Source organism: Vidua macroura, chromosome 3 (assembly GCF_024509145.1).
Source record: "Vidua macroura isolate BioBank_ID:100142 chromosome 3, ASM2450914v1, whole genome shotgun sequence".
Classification (NCBI taxonomy): Eukaryota; Metazoa; Chordata; class Aves; order Passeriformes; family Viduidae; genus Vidua; species Vidua macroura.
In genome coordinates this window covers 79,502,641-79,524,321 of record NC_071573.1, presented here as the reverse complement: position 1 = coordinate 79,524,321, position 21,681 = coordinate 79,502,641, and the positions used below count along the sequence as shown (strand labels likewise).

Here is a 21,681-nt window from a genome sequence, read left to right as displayed (position 1 = left end):
CCCGGCCGTAACCCCCGCACCAGCAATATGGCGTCAACAACAACGCCGCCGGTTCAAACGCCAGCCCCCCCCGCCGCAGAGGCTCGCGGGACTCGTGGTTTCCCCGCCCCGGCCCACGCCACTCAAAGATAGGATGGCCGCTGGGGAGCTGGGACTACAGCTCCCGGCGTGCACCGCGCCGGCGGGGTAGGCTTCCGGGTTCTGGTTTAAATCCCCCCTGGGAGGGTGCGGGCTGGGCTGTGGGTGGGGGACGCGGGGGGACCCAGGGGGAGGGACGGTCCCCTTGGAATGCGGGGACACAGAAAAGGGTGGTGGGCCTGCCCTGCCTCCGTAGCGCAGGTGTCGAGCGGGCCGGGCGGCGGATGTACGCCCGCGTGGCGCTTGTCTGGATGTGAAATCGGGGGCAAAGTGCGTTTAGTGGCCTCCATGGCGAGGGCAGAGCAGGGAGCGTGCGGGAGTCCCAGGTGACAGCTAAGGACACGCGTGGAAAGGCCTCACGATGTCGGGATTTGTGTCACGGCGTAACCGAGTGCTTTCCTTGCAGCTGCCTAAAACACATTCTTGCTTAAGGAGGGTTTTGAGGGGAGAGGTTCAGGGAACTATAAAGCTGCTGCTGGGAAGAGTACAGCTCTTTCCTGTGCAGCTTCCTGATTGAAACGAACTGTGTTACAGGTCACCGCAGTGGGAAAGCTAACAGAGGTTGATAACCCCCCAAACATATGTAACTTTTAGGTTTTCTAATAATTATCTAATATTGTTAATTTAACCATAAACACAGAGACACGTTGTCTTTGAAAGACAAAATTATGAATATGCTGTCATAAAGTTTTAACACTTTGGTGTTTTTTGATTGTGTTCTGAAGTGTAAGCTAGACTTTTTCTAATAGCACAAAAAATCCCCACAGACCTTACCATCCTTTGGAAGCAGGATGTGCTGTACATGTTTGGTGTGTGGCATATATTGCTAATTAAGCCATAGTGGCACCCATAGTGGCACCCTGATTGTGCTGGCACTGTGGTTGTGCTGCTCTTGGGGTAGCTGAGGTTTCAGGTGGCGGGATGACCTAGCAGAGCCTTCCTTCTCAACAAATGATTTGTTTTCTGACACAGATAGCTTGTGACAATGTTGGTGCAATTAGGTGGAGTTTACCTTACCTGAGTTTGCCTGGGTTGCCTTGGCCTAAAATTAATGCTGGAAAATTGCAAAATGAATCCTCTGCTGTGAGCTGTTCCTCTGAAGAGGAAGTACTTGGAGTGTTTCCTTCGAAATAAGGATGCTGACAAGCCTTTCTAAAACTAAGACAAGTTCTGCTTCTCTGCAGCAAGAGTCAGGAAATGTACTGATGTTATTACAGTGTTACAATTGTCCTACTATTAGTGTACTGGTATAACTGCTTCTGTGGATACTCTTATTTGGAATAATGCTGGCTGGTTTTCCATTCATTTAATTCTTCATTTCCATTACATTTCCCTAAGCATATTCCCTGTGTTTGGGCACTGGTGTTAAATATTCTTACCAAGAGCTTAACCAAGCAAGACTAAGGCAAAATTGCTCTTGCAGGCTTTGAATTAAGGGAGCCCCAAGTGTCTCTCAGTGTGTGTGTGATGTACCTGTTTAGTTTGGAGTGCTCTGTGCCTTGCTTCTGCCATCATTTGTATGCTGAGAAGTGCCTGTATTTGGGTGTGGTAGTGGGAAAAAAAAAGTTACATTTCAAAGTAACCAGTACTTCCCCGCTGAAGTGATTATTTTAGATATATATTCTGCATTCAGCAGCAGAAGCAAAGATTTGGTGACATTAACCATGTGGCACTAGATCCTAAGGACACTCAGGCACAATTTAAGTCAATTAAGAGAGTCTGAGGAATCAGGTGAAACTTCATCAAGATAAGGTACTAGAAAGTCAGCTTTTGCCAGCACAGGCAGCACTATAATTTTAAGCAATTGATTAGAACAGTGATTGTCCTAATCAACAGAGTTATTTGGCTTTCATCTGACCTTTAATTTGTTGAACTAAACTGAAGCAAGTCTGATTTAGGTCAAAATAAGAATTCACATAGCCCTTTGCAGCAAATTAAACCCAGACAAACCAACATCACTTTGCATGTAGACAAGCCCTTAGGCAGTGAAATGTCCAACAGCAGTGACAAAGTGCTTGATGGTTGTCAGGCAACATGTGTTTTTACTTTCATTGTGGCAGGAAACACCATAGGGTCAAGGCTGCAAACCACTGTTTATATTGTTCTTTCTTCTACTTACTTATTATATAATCAATTTGCAGTGCCCCATTATGTGCTACATGGGGTGCCTTTAAAATTATATATTATAAACATCTTTTTAAAATAAATAGTACCCACAAATTTTATTAATACTGGGAGTGGGAGAGCTGATTCATAACTGGTGTTGTGCTGGATTTTATTGAATATGTACTTCGAGCATGACACCTGTTAAAAAGGCAAGTCCTGACTCAGGACAATATTTTGACCTCTGTACAGCCTCTCTGTACAGACCTCTGATTGAGGTGGGAAAGTAACCCTTTCAGTGTATTGCTTTGGGATGGTGATGGAAATATCATAGTGGACCAAATATTGGGCTTTGTACATTCTCTTTTCTTCTATTCTTCCCCTTCCTTCCATTGCGGCATTTCTCTTTTTTTTTTTTTTTTTTTTTTTTGGTGTCTTCCTCTCATTCTCTTTCTATGCCATCTTGACTTTGCTTCCTCTTCCTTTTTCTTGAGACATCCTATTCATTCATGCAGGATCCACATCACAGGCCCTATCTTTTCTTCTACACCATCTAACCATATTCTTCTCACTTCACCTGTGGCTCATTTCTCATTAACCAGCCATGCTTGCCAACACAGGACCACCAATGGGCTGAACAGTTTCTAGGATTTGTTCATTTCACCACAAGTGAACAAAATTCACTTTAAGTGATGCCATGCCACTTGAATTTGGACATGGATACCAAAGGTTTCTTATGTATTAGGCACATGCTAGATGCTGTGGTTGCAGATTTTGTGGACAAAATGCAGTGGTGGTTACCTGCCATTATGTCAGTGAAGTGTTTTATGGTGCCAAGTGAGAAGGGATTAGTTAAGTTGAAAAAAATGGAGGTTAGTACAGGAGTTGTAAGGTGGAAAAAACAGCTGAAAGAAAACCGGAATAAATTTCTCAGTCTGCTTTGCTATATAGGAACATAGACAGTGCTGGCCAAAGGGAAAGGCTACATGGGAACAGGAATGAAAGGCAGAGGTCAGTGAAATTCAGCTCTGCTTCTTTAGTTGCTGACTTATGCTGATAAACTGTACCAAAAATTATGACCTGAACCTGTAATATGCACTGACTTCCAATAGGACAAGTCTCTTCCTTAGGCCTGAGCTATTAAGGTATTGCCTACAGAAGTATATTTCCCGGTATAAAAGACATTCAAAACACCTATTTCCTCTAAAATACTGTATATACTTCCACATATTCAGAAAAGATTAATTAAAACCAGAATCTGTATAGGAAAAGATAACTGAGCTGATTAGAATAATATAAAAGGGGAAAATTAGCCCCAGGATATTGGAGTGTTGTTATTTAAATGTTATTATCTGTACTAATTGTTGAACTCTATTCTTTTTCCCTAAAAGCATGAGGAAAAAATAAGTTCAGGAGATCTATTTTAGTGATGAAGACTATGTTGATACAGGAACTGTCAGTTACCTCACCCAAACTGGAAATAAGAGGAAGATTTATTAGTGCCAGAGGAATGGGTTTCCAGAACACTCTTCCAGTAGCACCAGTATGGGTGAAAATAAACCCCAATCTCTAGCTGCTGGTTAGGTGCACTGTAGGTAAAGCTTAGTATTTTTACAAAAAGGGATTCTGTGGTATTGATAAGAATAACCCAGGAAGTTTTGTAATATAAAATGACAACAACAAAGTGGAATTAAACATTTTACAGGTGTGCTGGTTTTGGCTGGGATGGAGTTGATTTTCTTTTCAGTCGCTGATGTGGGATAAGTTTCAGATTTGTGACCAAAACAGTGTTGATAGTACAGGGATATTTTCATTTTTGCTGGGCAGTGCTCACATAGCATCAAGGTCTTTTCTGCTTCTTATCCCACCAATAAGGAGGCTGGGGGTGCTTAGGGAATTGGGAAAGGACACAGCCAGGACAGCTGACCACAACTGGTGAAAGGGGCATTGCACATCATTGGCATCATGCTCAGTATATAAAGCTGGGGAAGAAGTGAGGGGGCAGAAATTCATAGTTGTGTATTTGACTTCTCAAGTCACTGTTGGGTGTGATGGGGCCCTGCTTTCCTGGGGATGTCTGAACACCTGCCTGCCCACGGAAAGCAGTGAATGACTTCTTGCTTTGCATTGCTTATGTGCACAGCTTTTGCTTTCCCTATTAAAGTGTCTTTATCTCAGAAAACTCTTTTGAGTCTTCTCACTTTTACCTTTTCAATTCTCTCCCCCGTCCCACCAGGGGAGTGGCTGTGTGGTGCTTAGCTGCTGGCTGGAGTTAAAATGTGACAACTTGAAAGGATATGAAGCAGGAATAACCCATTTGAGTCAGTTCACCTATATTCAGAATAATATACTGAAGCTATAAAAAGAAAATTACTAAACTCACTGGTGTATATGCATGAATTGTGCTAACAGACCTGGATATAGAATAATTAGGAAGCACTGAGTAAAGTCTTGCAGCTCTGACTACTGCAATTACCTCAATGATTTCAGGAAAGCATCAACTAGCAAAGCATGGATCAGTACTCTTTTCTATCTGTTGTTAGTCACAACCTTGTGTAGGATCACCAAAAAAAGTCATATTGTATAAGGAGGGCAGTGTCATAAGGTACTGGAAATGCTACTGCAACCTAAAGACAGTTTGCCTTACATCACCGTGTCCTGAATACCCTTACCCCTCAAAGTCAAACATTTTTTATGCACAAACGTTTTACATTTTGCCTATCAGTTTTCTTCCTCCCTTTTACTGTTATTAAGAATTGACATTTTTCAAGCTTCACATATAATTTTCCCTGCCTGGATTTTGGACAAACAGTGCACCATGTTAAACTCTGCTTTGCTATTGATCTTAAAAATAAACTGGTACAGTGCTTTAGGAGAAAGGAAAACTGTACTTCTTATGCAAAGGGTTTTTTTTTCTAAACTGTTCTCTTACATCTTTGTAAAAGAACTTTTCATAATTGATTCTAAGGGTAAAGGAGCAACATGGTATTGCATATTAATTGGAGAGTAGAATTGAATCAACTAAAAATACAGAGAGCTGGAATGGTGAAAAAAATTACAGGCCAAGTACTAACAATGTGAGTAATACTGAACATGTAAATTAAGAGCCATTGAAGTCAAATATGCTGAGCTGTGAACATCTCTCCACTTTTTCAGTGGACTGGAGCCTGGATCCTCTGTGAGCTTACACAGCTGTGTCAGGCTGAGAGATGGCAGAGGTCAGTTTTTCTTCTGTGCCAGTATATTAGTGAGCAAGCCAGCACAGGGCAGAGTGACAACTAAGCTATCTATTAACTATCTCCTATTGACTTTCTCAGAGCTAGGGAGAGGTTTGAGATGCTGTTCATTCTGTTCACTTGCAACACATAAGAAATGGGCAGGGACACTTTCCCCTGTTGCCTCTTTGGAAATTTTGCGTGGAAGCCAGCTGGAAATTTTGCTTTTGTTAAACTCAATTTTCTGCATCAAACAATGAAGAACTGGAGATTTGAGTTAAAACTCCCATTTTTCCAGATCGTTTACTAAGTGTTCAACTCCTCTGTCACTATCTTGCCTGTCTTACCCATCCTTTTGTTCTTTTCAGATAGTACCTGGCTACATTTTATTCTCAAAAATTTCCTCTTTCCTGCTGCAGCTGACCTCCTGGATGCTCCTTGGTCTCCTAGGCAAGGTGCTATGTATGTGTGATCTACCATCTATTCACACCTATGGCTTAGCCTCCTTCTCCCCCTCTGATCCATCACCCCTCTGTTCCCCTCTGCCAATCCTGTACAGTACTTCTCATTTAGCATACCTTTTCTAGTCATAAAACAAAAGACAGCCTCCATCTTCTGCTGGCAAACCCACTCCTTGTCCTTTCTCCACCACCACTGCTAATTCTGTCATCCTTCAAGCTGATCTGCTCCTTTTTCCCTCTCATATAAAAGTTGGTTTTAGGTCATGGTTGCTCTTCTGTGAAGTATTTCTAATGACCTCTTTCCCCACCCCAGACCTTGTTTCCAAAATTCTTCCCCAGACTTAGGTCACCTCTAGCCTGAAGATGCTCATAAATTACCAGCTTTCTAGAACTTTCTCCCAGGGAATCTTTAGTTTCTCCTTTCCACCCATGGTTCAGGGTCTCTCTGTTCACCATTTCATGAGACAAAGCTTTCACTGCCCTCCTCACCCTTTTTCCTCACTAACCAGGAGCATCTCATCACCTTTGCACCCCTTCTTGGACATTCCTGGGCTATTCATCACTTCGGTTTCAGGCTTCACCTTTGGGGCCTGGCATTCTTCTGCTGATGCATTAATTTGGGGCTTGTGTCAAACCCACACATTCTGGTCCAGTCCAGCTTTCCTCTAATAATTTCCTTCCCTTCTTCATTCCCTCCTCTGGCTTTCCTCAGAGGACTTTCACTCGTGCTGCCCTTCTTTCTTTAAGCCTGGAACAACTGCACCCATCTTGTGAACCAAATCCACACTGCCTTCATTCAAATCTCCCCATAAAATATACTTTTGCCATAACACCTATCCAGCTCAGATTCTTCTCCTGAAATATATCCTGTTCCTCTGTAATGAAAACAAATCCTGTTTCATAACAAAGCAAAAAGAAATGAGCAAGAGACTGACTACACAACTAATTTTTGGCAGTTGCTTTCTGCCAAGAGCAACATGCTTCTTCTTATCCCACTCCTTTGGATTGTCCTCCCCATGTGCCTCCTGTTTATCCTTTTGTTTTGTTATGGGCTTTTGATTCCTTCCTGAGGGCTCCTGGCCTGATCCTGTGCTCACACTGGTGTGAAGCGAGGAGTAGCTCTGCTGCAGCAAACAGAGCTTTGCCAAGGCGAAATTTCTGTGGAAGGCGATCAACCCTTTGTTTTAATATTAGCTAATAAAGCCTGTGCACAGCTCCAGCACAGCACTCTGGTTTTAATTAATAAGAATTAGCATATACAGCTACATACACTCTTCCCTTGGCTACTTTGAAGAAAACCTCTTTGTATATCTTCCTGGTTGCTCTGTGCATTGACATTAAAAAAAACCCCAAATGAATAAAACCCCACAAGCAAAGTAGCATCAAACTCCCACGCAAACAAAAGGCTTCTCTGCTGCCGGTGGCAGGGAGCGCTGGGAGCAGCCCCTTCCCGCCCGCCGAAAGGAGCCGGCTCCCAGCCCCTGCTCCCCGCCGCTGGGGAGCCGTCCAATTCCCGGGGAGCCTCTGCACAGTCCCACTGCAGCGACTTCCCAGTCTTAATTGGAGCCTCTGGGAATTATTGTATTATTATTATTTAATAAACAACCACATAAAACACTGACATTTCAATAAAAGTAAAGAAAGGAAAGCTCCGACTCCTAGTCTGTTTTGTTTTCCTGTTGGCTCGGGTGGAAGCAGGAGCAGGTTTTCTCTACACTACACATGCTTACATTTAATATTATAGGAAAGAGAGCCCACTGTGGATAAGCAGGGCAGACCTACTGCAGCTGTCAATCCCTATTGCAACATAAGGTGTAAATAGAGAGTCCTAAACTGAACATTCCTGAATAAAAGGCACTACTTTTCTTTCCTGAGCTACAATTTGCAAGGGTTTAGCCCCATTTTCTGTGTAGTGACCCCCAGCATGTCCTTTTGAGTGGTTACCTGAAACTCACAGTTCTAGGGATGCTATTAAAAATAACAAGTGGAAAAGATAGTTTTATTTTTGCATTTGATTGTTTGAGGCAGTCCAGTGTGAGAGTTATCATGATTAAAAAAAAAGTGGTATCCTTGAAGTGAATGCAGAGGAGCACAACTCGTTCAATAAGGTTTTGAAAGAAAAACAAAGAGCTGAAAGCCAGACCTGACTCCTTTAGAAACAAGTCTAAAATGAGACAGGATTCAAAGTGCTTAAAATACTTTGGTGACAAGCAACAAAGAAGCATCTGTTACTAGAATTAATTGAATTAAGGAAAGGGAGAGAAAATCTTGAGAACTTTTAAAAAGTAGTTTTAATGTGCGCAGAGTATAAGGACAAAAATTCTCCCGGGCCACAGCTAGAGCCCTGAATCAGCATAGCTCCTTTTCTTGAAGAAAGTGAAAACTAGACAAGGGCGAGTAGTACACCCTTATTATCCTTTTTCATTGTGGATCAAAGAGGAGGAATTCAAAGGGCTGCCAGGTCTCCACTTTCCTGCAGTGAGTCTAGAGTGTGGACTCCGTTTATTTCCCTCACATTAGGCAATGCTTCTTTATTACTCTAAATGAGCCAGTCCTGAAATGGACTTCTTGTGAGATCTGAATTCTATTTACTGGTTTGTGTTTTTAAAGTACTCAGTAGGAATGCAACATTCCAACTGTTTATAAAAATTATGTATATATATATGCTTTAATTCTAGGGAGTTCACCCCTCATTCTTCCCACCATTTCATTACACATTTGCTTTCCTGTATTATATATTAAAAGCTTCATGCAGTGGCTAACTTGCATTTACATATATGGACTGTAATAATTCTGTGATGTTGCTTGGAACTTCTGTATGAACATGTTGTATAGAGTCAACGTGGGCATGACAAATGTATTGCAGATTTTTTGTAGATAAACACAGTCAGTGAATGCAAATATGAGTGAATTTGTGTGCAAGTTTTAATATCTAAGCAGAGCTAAAAAGTGCATGACACCTGTAACCACAACTGCCAGTGCAAACAGGGAAACTAGTTTTAAGGCATTTGCACTGTTTTAAAAGTGCTGCACTTTGAAATATTTCAGTTGTAATGGTAGACAAGTGTTGATCCTCCAGCAGGTATTTAAGTATATGGACTCTGTTATTAAGAGTACTGAGTTTATTAGCATCTGATATGCAAAAGTCCTTGTGAAAACAAGTACCAGAATGGTGAGGACTGCCTTATGAAGCAATCTGTGGCTTTTAAGACATTATGGAAATCTTACTGTGAAATGGATTAAAAAGTGCTGGTTGATGATCTTAGGGAGATGGGTGTTAGGCATGGAGATTTTTTTGGAAAGCAAAATAGGAATTTATTGGAAGGATGCTGTATTTCCATGAGTGGCTGTATAGCCAGTAATAGCTCTGGTCTAGAAGCAAGGAGCTTGCTTAGGAGAGGCACTGCAGGGACGTATAATGTAAGGAGGAAATGTAATGTGTTTGAATATGGGGTATAGTAATTCCCTAGAGGGTGATGGAGTGACTGCTTTTTTTGAGAACACTGAGGCAAAATATATTAAATTGTTACCAAAGTTGTAGAGAAGGATGTTCTGTAAAGCTTTCTAGTACATTTTATCAAAACCATTTTATCAAGGCCAGGTTGGATGGGGTCTAGTGGAGTTGGAACTAGATGATCTTTAAGGTGACTTCTGACCCAAACCGTTCTATGGTTCTATGAAAGTGTTCATGTCACAAAAAGGAGATATATGCAAGTCTAAGACTTTAATTGACAAAAAAAGGGTAAAATTATCCTCTTTTAGCTCTTTCTTTATTCATGAATACAAATCTTTGCTTGTTTCTGTATTTGGTGGAGGTAAAGTTGTCCTTAATTGGCCTGCAAGATATTTCCTAGAGATGTAGTTCATGCTTAACATGTGAAGGAAATTGTTTTGAATTCACTGGAAGTCCACCAGCTCTTTCTAAATAAAACCATATTAGTGTAGATGTTGAACTGCTACAACAAAAGTTATGTTTCTCAGAGAGAGGAAATTAAATTGTCTTTGTATTTGCATTTCTTTAGAGCTCAGTCACAGTGATTTATTGATGGAAAATCAGAAGGAGACAGTCTTCAAAATGGCCAGTCAACTGAAGAAGACAGACTGGGAACATCTGTATCTTCCTATTTGAAAACCTCACCTGTTGCTTGCTCCTACAGAGTACCTGGAAACACTGGTAAAAAACAAATTACAGTAGTGCCATTGTATTTTAGCAACTCTTTTTTCTGTATAGCATTAGCATGATGTCAGAGGCTGATGACATATTAGGTTGCTCCAGTGAGAATAATTAATTTGGGGGCAAAAACCAGTGAGGACCCTGTCAGACACTGAACAATGTTTTTTGTTTTCATGTACTGATTCATCAGTGTTTATAGGCCTCCAACATGTAAATCACCCTGAGGTAATCTGGAAGGGAAGGATATGAATAAGCCAATTAAATTGGCAAAGAGCCTAAGGAACACCCTGTTTGGGGATAAAATCACGCCTATCCTAGTGCCAGTAGTTTTGGAGAAAGAAATAGACTTAAAATCCTTGCAGAGTTAAATTTCTTTGTACAGAGAACCCATTTAGAAGACTTTGGTCTTCTTTTGTATGTGTGAGCTTGGGTAACTGAGATAAGGTAGTAAGTGATGTGTTTTCTGCAAGTAACTTTAATTTTGATGACACAGAAGGATGTCATCCAGGTTGCAGAGGGTGTAGGAACTAGTTGCCTCATTTATGGTAATTATTTCGTATTCAGTTTTATGATATGAACATTCAAAGGACTGAATTGCCCTTTATCTTTCCAAGTACCTCCTCTTTTCTTTCTTTTTTTTTTTTTTTTTTCCCAAAGGGAGGTACAATTTTCCATCAGGAAGCTTCTTCACCCAACTTAGCAGTTACTAGCATACATTAAGGTGCTCTATATCTAAATAATAACAAAAGCAACTACTCTTTTTTTGCCATCTGCCAGGTCTGTGCCTTCAGAGGTGTGATGTAACGGGAAGATGAGGCAGAGGTGAAGAGAAATTTTCACTGAAAGTTGTACAGAGGGAAAAGTATTTCCATTTTCAGTTTACTTCCTTACAGTATAAATGGATTCTCTTTGAGTTTTCAAGAGGCTTACTGCTTGCTGGAAGCCTGGCTATGTTTTGCTGTCATTCCACTCAGGTCTTTGAACTCACACTCAATTCCAGTCAGGAAAATAGATGTCTCTCTAGAAGAGACATATCATGTGTATGCCTTCACTGGAGGAAAGACCCAGGCAGAGCTCAAATCTGACACGAGACACTTTATGTGGGAGTGGATCATTATGACCTCTCCAAGTGCCAGAGAAGCTGTAATTGGCATTTGTACATTATTAAGCACCAGAGAATTTAACTGTAAACAGGAATCCATAGGAAATTAGGAGTCACCAGTTACATTGCTCACAGAGCTACTCATTTAAGAGCAGCTTTTGGACATTTTTCAGATGCCATTAAGAGTGAAGGACAGGTAGCCTCCCCTTTTTTTTCCTCCATCATCTTTGTAATGCTAGAACCATGTTCATGGTTGAAGGGAAGTAACTTCCCGAAAACAAAAACAGCCAGAAAGCAACAGAGACATGAGATCACTGGAGACACCACTATCAGTCCTCTGAATGCCTTGGAATTGACAGCATCAGGAGATCCTAGATATAAATGCCCTGATGGACAAAAGACCCAGATAAACATAGCTGTTAAGATTATTTTAGTGCCTCTCACGTAACCCCAGCCTGATAACTCAGTATCTAGCTCATACCAGTCTTCACACCCTATGGAGACGAAGAGACTCCTTCCAGGAACAATCTGCACCAGCCCAAAGTAGGAATAAAAGGGATGTGATGAACTCTCTTTGTCTGTCTGTCTCCATTGTGTGCTGAGGAGGGCTAGATGACCATCTGAATTTTTTAGTCAGCAGGTGATCAGTGACATGATTCCCAATTTTACTGTTCAGCTCTTGCCATATGTTGCTGGCAGCAGATCAAACTCCTGTTACTAGATGAGGACAAGAAATTTTGCACCAGAGGGTTAGTTCAAGGATCCCTTTTGTTTTGAACTGGAATTAGAGATTCACTCATCGTCTTGGAGGTGTCTCTGGCTCTTATGCACTTTCAAGCATTCAAGAATTGCTCAGAGCAGTGGAAAGAAACAGAAATAGCTCTTTTCACTTCTCTTGTTGGTGTATGTGCCCTGAAGAAACAGGAAGCAAAGTAAGGTTAAGCTGGGTTTAAAGGAACAAGATAATGTTTGGTAGAGGAAGGGGAAAATGCATAAGCTGGCCATGTCTCTAACTTCAGTGTACATAAACTGTTGCCATGTCCTCAGGAAAACAAGGGATTAGGGAAATAGTCTAAATCTAGGCTGCATGAAACACAGAGCACATGACACAAGCCTGAGTCCCTTTGTCTCCATAGACAGTGCTCTAGAATTGGTGTGACCTTACTTCTGCCCTTGTTAGTCTGAGATATGTAGCACAGCTGTAGGACGTAGTTCATCATTTATCAAGGGAAAATACAGTTCTGGATGGGAACGTGGAGGTGAAAAGTGTTCTGCACACCATGTTCGCTTTCATGTTGTAACTTGCTGCTTGGGAAAAAACAGAACGCTTTGTCTTCTTGTAACACTGGTGAACAACTCCTTATCATAACCTTGTAAGAGGTTTCAAGTACATTCATGAATAGGAAGATGATTAAGATGACACATCAAGGTTTTCTGAATATTATTTTCTATTCATACACATCCTCATATTTTTCTTAGTTTTCTTTCCAGAACAAGGTGTTTCTAATTTCTGGTATGATTGGTAGATAACATCCACCATCACTCTTGGTGGCCCAGCTTGCTGTGAAACTCAAGCTGAGTGCTAGGAAAGTAAGTTTACATGAGGGGCTGTCAGATCTAAAGGAGCTAATTTAGGTGGAAGGCTCTGCAATGACCTTTGCAAAGGAGGCCACTGTTGCTCTGAGCAGTTACTGTGACAAAACCCAAGGATAAAACCCCATTTAGCCTGACTAAAATGTTTAGTGGGAAAGAACTTAAATGAGGGATTTAAAGGATCTAATTTGTAGGGTAGAAAGTGGAAGATATCTATGTAGCTGGGGAACAATTGAAAGTCTTACTCTGAACACATCCATAAATCATCATGCCAGGTAAGGTATTTTCTCTTCCTTCGAGTATTTCCCAGGCTGGGAGTCTGCTTTGGCCACAGCTGCTTCTCTTCAACAGTCCATTAGAGCCCTGAGACTGAGTTTTGAGCCAGATGTATAGGAAGGCTGTAATACTTCTCTCAGTTTGCAGCTGAAGATTTAATGTGTAGCCTGATGTGCTTTTTTTTGAGAAGAGAACTCATATAAATTACCCTACATCTAAGGAAATCTAATTTCAGAGCACAAGGACACAGAGGAAAAAAAGGAAGCCTGATTTTTCCAGGGTTCAAATGATCATATTAGTGCAGAGATTTGTGTCACAGGGAGTGCCTCTGGGCCTTCTTGCCACCGGGGTTGTTAACAGAGGGCAGGAAATCAGCTGAGACTAATGACTTCAGTAACAGATGCCAGAGGAGTAGAGATGATATCTTTGGCATTAGGCTGAGGGGGCTGCAATTGATGGTGCAATGGCTGAAAGGTTTATGTTGCTTCTAGGGATGTAAATGAGTGCTGACCATACAGACCAACAGCACAAGTTTCACCATGCTTGCGAAGTTAAAAAACTCTAGTGGTTCCCTCTTCTCTAAAGTGTTTTGCAAAGCCATGTTTGGGGTATGAATGGTATGGATATGTCCAGTTCAGTGAGGTAGAGTTAGTAGAGGGGGTAGGTTGAATTTATATTGAAGTCTTATTTTCTTGATTTGACAGAGCAAAGAGAGAAATCCCAGAAGCCATGTATTTTGAGATTTACTCCAAGTCAGTTACAGAGAGCAAATGAAAAAAGTAGAAGAGCTTTCTGAGATCGCCACTCTGACATCATACACTCATGATGTATGGCCCCTCCTGTCTACTTTTCCAACTCAGACCCCGTTCCTACCCCTGTAACTCTGTATCCGCAAGGACCCAGTTAAACACCTGCTCCTTGCTGTCTGGTGCCCTCTGGTGCTGCAAATACCTGTCCAGGCTACATCCCGTTGCACCCTTGTGCAGCTGTAGGAGCCAGCCTGGACCCCAAGAGGGACCCGTGCTTTTCCCCACTGCAGTCTGGAACTGGCAAGGGCACTCTATTATGCCTTGGAGCAAGTGGGATAGGCTCGGGCAGTAGGAAAAATCTTCTCTAGCCCTGTGTCTGTCCTGGAAGGAGGAGAGTGGGAAGTGCACAGGATCCCCTGTACACTTGGACTGGTCCCCCTCCAAGCATGTCTCCCTTGCTCTACTCCCTTTCCCTTGCTTTAGCCTCTAACTTCTATCATCCATACTCTTTTATCACTGTTACTTTCACATAGTTGCCTGGTCTCACTGCTGAATCTTCCTCCTCCAAGGTACAGCTTCTCTTCCCTCCTGCTATTCCTACCACACACTGATCCCACTCCAGACACCTCATACTATAGTGTTCATGGCTCAGCAATGACTGGAGTTTACACATGCTCAGTTTTATTGTTCAGAAAACAGGATTACAGTATCTTTGCTGTCCTTCTTCTTCCCTTTAGTTAATCAATGCTAATTGATTAATTGATTGGTTGATTGATGGTGGTTCTCTGGTCAAATAATCTCCCAAGCCCAAGCAACAGCCACATGCCTATCCTTCCCATATATTTACCCGGAGCATCCATAATGTATTAATCTCCAGAAATTACTTAGGGCCTTTTCTAAATTAGTTTGTACAAATTGGCAGGGCTCATTTTGCCGTGCTTACAGAAAACTGATAACAGAAACAGATAGCAACAACAGGCTCACTCACAGGTCATTCTCTTGATTTGGTCCAAGTAGTTTTTAGCTTTTCAGGATGGTAGGTTCTTGCCTGCAAGCCTGCTTCCCCACACCTATTTGTTCCCTATTCAGTTATTTGTGCCCTATTCAGCTTAGTTCTCCCTTCTTGAGATGGTCAGTTGCTGTTCCTGATGATATTGTCAGTGTGACAGTCAGTCAGTAGCTGTATGGAAAGACCAAGCTTCAGGACGTTTGCAATCTGATTAGCTAAAACGTCATTAGCATGGGCTTTCCTGGCAGATTCATGACCTGAGGACCATCTGCCTGACAAATTTCAGTTCTCTGCCAAAAGGAGCAATTATAGGAAGAAATCCACAACCTTTTTTTTTTTCTGTTGTTTTTGTTTGCTTCTGTCTTTCTTTGTTTTTTTATTTTTGACAAATATCTGTTGGAAACAGCTAAAGTGATTAAACACAAAATAAGATATCTGCCCCAAAGTCAACCAAACCAAATCATCAAACTCAACTAGCAGACAATGAGCTGTTGGCAGGACTAAGCTTGAAACTTTTGAGCTGGAACTGATAAAGGGTTGGCAGAGATGTAAGGAAACAGAAAATGGGACCTTATAAAGAGAAGTTGGGCAACCTTCAAAAAAGTGGTGCTACCAGTCCTGTCAATGAATACTTAGATATGGCCCTTGCAGATTGCAGGTCTTTGATGCAATGTTCACTGGTGAGTCATTTGGAAGATCACTAATTGAAGGATAGAAATTGGCCTGCAGCCATTATGAGCTGTGCATTTTTTAAGAGGTGTTTGTTGCAATACCCTCTATTTTCTGCAAATTGGGTGTGGCTCTGCCATTCCTGGTAAAGTGACTGGTGCAGCTTTTGGTTGGGAAAGTATGGGTGATGTTGCATGACAAGCTGGACTTCCCCTAGGAGGGAAGTCAACTTCTTCCTCTCCAGTACAGCATCTGGGGTGTGACAATTCGTGAACAGCACAGAAATCTAGCAGCTTTACCCAGTTTGTAGTTATATGGATCTGCCTCATAAAAACATCTGAATCACATTTTTCACTACCTACCTGCATCAGCACAACCCCATCCTGTTCTTAGGATCTGAGCCTTATATTCTCAGTCTGTGCCTCCATTTCCTTTTTTCATCAGAGGTCTTGTGACTCTCACTCCTTACATAATTATTTGGGCTTTAGTGAAAACAGCTGTATTTCAGCCTGTAATCAAAAGTGACACTATCACTTTTTGTTCATGTTAAATACAGGCACACAAAGTTTATTTGGCTCTGATGCATTAGAGAACTCATTCTTCATGCAGGATGGGAGGAACACCACACTGAGCCTTGCAGATGACAGAGCATGGATAAACAGCCATCCTGCAGCTGGTTCCATGGTGAATAAGACAACTCCTACACCTCCTTCACTTCTTGTCACATTTCCACCACTCTGCTTTTCCAGACCACTCACTTTGCCAGTTGAAGACTGCCCGGTCAACACCGCTGGAAGCCTGGGATCATGGAGAAGGAGACAGACACTAGCACTGTGCTGCAAGTATGGGAAGCATGGAATTTGTTTTGTGGAGGCTGCAAGGAGGGAGAAGTCTGCTGAGTATTCACAGACACTGCATCCAGTCTCATAGGGAGAAGCTGAAATGCACTTTCCATGTTTATGAGAACATGGAGTTTGCTGTGCAAGGCCAAGCTGATTAAGTCTGGTATCCTGCTTCAGACAACAATGAACACTGGCTGCCAGAGGAGATGCAAGAAATGCTGTAGTAAAACAAAGATTTCTCCATGCAGCATGGGCATTTCTTGTCATCCTACAATATCTAGGTCACTAGTTAATCATGTCAACAACTAGTCACCAGCATGAGTTGGGAAGGGTGAAGGCTTTACTCTGAACTGTTCCAGTCAATGCCCTACATGATTCCTCTCATTTAGCTGAAACAATAATGAACAAAGAATGATACCCTCCTCATCCTGTTCCTTCTGAAATATATGACAAATCCCATATTATTATCAAATATGTAGGTTCAAACCTGTCATTATCTCACACAGAGCACAGTAAATATCGTGACTAAGAGTTAACAGTGTGTCAGCAATGACCATCTCTAAGTCTTATTGGCATGTTTGATGTGAACTGAACCAGGTTGCCAGCTGCATTCTTCAATGAGAATGCAGCAACTACTCTGAATAACCATCTTCCATCACTGCATACTACAGGTAAAAAGTGCAGGTGAACAATATTTTACACACACAGATATGTAACTGATTATATTACAAAGAACTGCAAACAATGTAGTTTGTTTTACACTTTTAGGAATTTGAATGAAGAGATCTCATTACCCAGAATCAGCATGCATCTAGCTTGGTGAATACAATAAAAAAATGGGTTCTTCAAATCACTAATCCAGAAGCATTTCAGAAAGAGAGAGAGTTCAGCAGCACAAGAAAGATGTCTTATTCCTAGAAATCTCCACACTCAACTGCTGTCCTGTATCTTTCAGTGATTCAGTAGCACAGCAGTTATAATTGAGCACAAACATACCTCTCTTAGTAAACAGGAAGAAGCTGTGCAGCAGCACCAAGATGGCTTTGGGCTCTCTGAGTACCAAGGTGGGTGGTCACACCTGGTCAGGGCTGTGAGATTGCTGATTTGGGTAACATGGTCAGGGTTGCAGAAGGAAAATCTGAATTACCTGTAACTGTGTTGTGATAAGAAAGGAGGATGCACAAGGGGGATGGTAAGCTTGAAGAACACCTACCAAGGCAAAAAGGAGAGAAAACAATGCTTCATTTCTATATCTTTTACTAGTAATTTGCTTACCTTCTCCTTTAGATTGAGTACTTTGTGTAAGAGAAAGCACTGACTGCAGCATTGAAACAGTGTGTTTACACTACATCAGTGTACTATTACAGACATTGTGTGACATGATTGGAAAGAGGATGGACTATCAACAGGTAGCCAGAAGCCTGGGGGGAGTTTCTTAAGATTTGTGTACTCCCATGTTCATCTCCTCAAATCCAACTCAGTCTACTTTGGGGGGGAAAAAAAACCCAAAACAACCTATTATTTTGCTCCATTTATTAAAAAACAGTTAAATCAGGACAAAAATATAAGATTCATGTAGTTCCTGAAGATAGGAATTACTCACAGGATGTTGCTAGGGCATGAGATAAAAATTTTAACAAATGGATGTAAAATTTTTATCACAAGTCTGTATTTAGGAACCATTGGAACTGCTTGTATTTTCAAAAGTGTGGAATCAGCTGCTCTCTTCTTTATGCTTTTATTTTGTGAATGGAATAGAGCTCAGTTGTTCAGGGTTTGTGCAAGTTTTACTACTTGCCTGAATTGATAATGATACAATCATAGACTATCCTGAATGGGAAAGGGACTCACAAGGACCATCAAATGGAATATCCTGATTAGGGACAGACCTACAAGGATCATTGAAATCCAGTTCCTGGCACTGCACAGGATCACCCCAAAATCACACCATGTGCCTGAGTGCTGTCAAAATGCTTCTTGAACTCTGTCATACCTGGTGCTGTGATCACTTCCCCAGGGAGCCTGTTCCAGTGCCCAACCACCCTCTGGGTGAAGAACCTTTCCCTAATATGAAACCTAAAGCTCCCCTGATGCAACTTCCACAGGCCATTCCCTCCAGTCCTGTCACTGGTCACCACAGAGAAGAATATCCATAAGAGACCATAAGATGAATCAGCTACTTTTCCTGTCCTTTATTTGAAGTTCTTTAAAATTATCAAACCTCTGCATATGCACAAGCTATCAAAATGTAAATAAATGAAAATGAATATTTTCTGTTAAATGCCTTTCCACTCGCACCTCCTGGTTGGAGGTTCCTTCCTATCAGTCAAATTCCTGCACCAATCAGTGTGTGGACACATAGTTCCTGCCTCCTAATGGCTCTCTGGGGAGAGAAAAATATGTCCAAATAATCCTAAACAGAGATTATGTCTTCACTGATTAAACTTCTTGAGGTAGTGATGTGTCCAACTGGGCTTATGACTGCAAATGATTAGTTTCAAGCACAGTCCCAAGGGCAAAATAGGCTTCACCTGCTGAATTTGGTTAGTTTTCCCAGCTGAAATGTTTGTTGATGACTTGAATGTGTGAATAGGTCTTGTTGATAAGCTATCTCCTCAAACATCTCAGTTATATTTGTTTTATTGCCAACTTCTGTTGACAGGCTTTTGGAGGGAGGAGAGGACGTCATGAATGCAGAAGAGCATCTCCATTAGTTATGTCATTTTCTTTTTCCCAGTACATGGACCTAAAATGGCCCTGCTGCCTCGTTGCTGTTGCTTGATTGCATGGATCAGAATTTAGTTAGCATTGATTTTCTGGCCCTAAATATTTGAAGTCTAGAGCTGTTCCGGAGAATAATTCTATTTCATAACAGCTTTGCTGTCATGAATGTGTCTTGATCATCTCTATTTCAGCCAGAGATCCATGCCGGAGCTATTCTTGGTAGTAAATGGTTTCTGGCAATTGGTGCATGGAGATTTTTGAAATAAGATCTTTTGTGGCAGAGAAACATTAGGAAAGTTGTGAGCCCATCAGGGACCTGACAGCAAGACAGTATTGTCCTGATTCTTCCATTTTGTAATGTGGGGAGATCCAGTTGTTTGACAGCCCCAAGTCGCAGTGAAGCCTTGGGCAATATAACTGATTTCCCAGTGTGCTCGTGGTGATCTGGACCAGACAGCCCAGGATGTGGCATTTCTCCCTGTCTGTGCTTTGTAGGGGTGTGGGCTTCAGAGAGCTTCTTCCCTACTGCTGGAAGAATCAACTTTATGCTCACTAAGTTCAAAAGAGGACCTTGGCCTTTAGACAGATGTTCTGATATGTGAGGGATGTCTGGGTGTATGTGGTATGACAACTGAGCAGAGGCTGTCACTTATGGGCCTGTGTTTGGAAAAGACTCATAGGAGTGCTACCAACAAGCAGCTCTTGGGGCCAGCCATGTCTGTGTGGTGCTCTGTGGTGTACATCCACTCTCTCTTGAGCAACTGAATGCCCAGAAAGTCAGATGGATGCTGTGCCCCACACATCACTTCCTAAACATTGCCCTGTCTCTAATCCACAGCTGCTGTGGACTTTCAGCATAATGTCGCTTTGTCTGAATAAGCAGCAACAGCATCTAAAGAAGCAATAGATGTTGAGACAACTGCAGCAATCATTCTTTGATCCCTGGCAAAGCCCAGGGGCTTGATTATTATCCAGTGGAAGGAGCTGAGATAAATGAGTTTTCAGGAGTAGGCAACTCAAAAGAGGTCAGGCTGGAGGAGGGTTAGAGTGAAGGGTGAGAGGGTGCACCCAGCTCCCAGGATAATGAGGTCAGTCATGAGCAAGCCACAGGGTCCTCTCAGAGCCCAGTGCTTTTACAGGGCTCACATGCATTTTCTAGGAGCAGGCAGGAATGGTTCTTTCCATAGACCTCTGTCACCTCCTTGGAAGCTGATCAAACGCATTTTAATAAAAACCACCATTTGACTCCTGATGTTTTTATACTGATTAAGAACATTGATTTGGCTGACTGAACAAGGAAACCCATTGTAGCTCATTCATTTCATGTCGGAAAAGCTTTGATCAGACTGAGTGGGGGTTTAAGGTACTCTATAAAATGAATTTTGGTGATAAGCTTTTAAACTGAATTTGAACCTTGCACAGGCTCCAGAGACAAGGAATAAACAGCTCCATTTATATTCTCTAAAGATACACACCAAGATGTCCCTTTAACCTTTAGTTATATTGCATTGGAGGTCAAACTGCTTCTTAAACTATTTGAAATTATTTGTCCAGATTAGCTGTCCATCCTGAAGATGGAGAATTTTGAGGGTGATTCCCAAGAGTCCTGAAGCCAACTATAATGAATGAGTTTGGTGCTTTACTTGAAGAAAAAAAAGCTGAATGAGTTATGGAGCTGCTAAATAACCCCAGTTCATTCATACAGAGTTGAGGATGATATGCTTATCTTAACATAGTATTGTTAGAAAAGCTTATTTCAAGGTCATTCCTGTCTGACATCTTCCCTCCCTCATTATTTATCAGCCTCTTTAGTTAGTTTAGTTAGTTTAGTGACCAAACTTGCAGTGGATCAAGTGGAAGCAAGCTCAGGTGGCCATCCTGTGAAATCCTCTGGGGAGGCTGTAAACACACAGGAGACAGTCTGAGGAGTCTGCTAACTGTTCAAGTAATTATTTACCACCAGTGGTGCGTTCAGCACTGATCCCAGCACAGCCATTATGGAGAGTCCAAGGCTGCTGCAAACCCCAAGAACAAAGGAATTGCACATTGCAGCAGTGACGCGGTCTTTGCCCAGAACAGATTTTCTTTAGAAGGTGAGATTGTGATCTGTCTGAACAGATGTTTAAATACTGGGTCAGAGGATTTACCCCACTCGTACATAAGTCTCACAATAAGAAGACAAGACCCTTCTGTTTTCATCTTTTCAGGGTGGAGGGTGTAAATGAAAACCTGAGGTCTGGCTCTGTAATGTCCTTCTGCATATCTGTGGGCAAGTCACTCCCACTGTCATGCTGCTCCTGAAGTCTCTCCACATCTGCTCCAAGAGATAATTGCTGAGACCCAGCAGCACCCTGAGCTTCTGCAGTCATCCCTTCTTCCTGTCTTCAAAACAAATGCACTCCATTTGTGATAATAAAAGGAATATTTTCTTTTAAGCCTAGATGACGTTTTGTGCCCTTCATGTGTGCATATGCCTCTTCTACCCTAATACCCAACTCCAGGTAAGTATAGAGGCCTCAGTGGTATCAAAGTTACATTACATTTCCATGAAATTGGCAGAATTAATAACTAAAATGTCACTTCTCCTGAGAGAGAAGTCTTACCAGATGTCCAAGAGGAAAAGGGA

General features: G+C 41.8%; 1 long non-coding RNA gene across 2 annotated transcripts; it reads left to right on the top strand.

Moving 5' to 3' along the window:
- Positions 1–106: 106 nt before the first annotated feature.
- On the top strand, positions 107–21,474 carry LOC128805342 (uncharacterized). Of its 2 annotated transcripts, none has more exons than XR_008436395.1 (3): positions 107–186; positions 9,940–10,091; positions 21,263–21,474. It is a non-coding gene; the product is annotated as an uncharacterized LOC128805342 (long non-coding RNA). The 2 variants fall into 2 exon arrangements; XR_008436396.1 differs by lacking the exon at positions 21,263–21,474 and adding an exon at positions 16,239–17,020.
- The last annotated feature ends 207 nt before the right edge of the window (positions 21,475–21,681 follow it).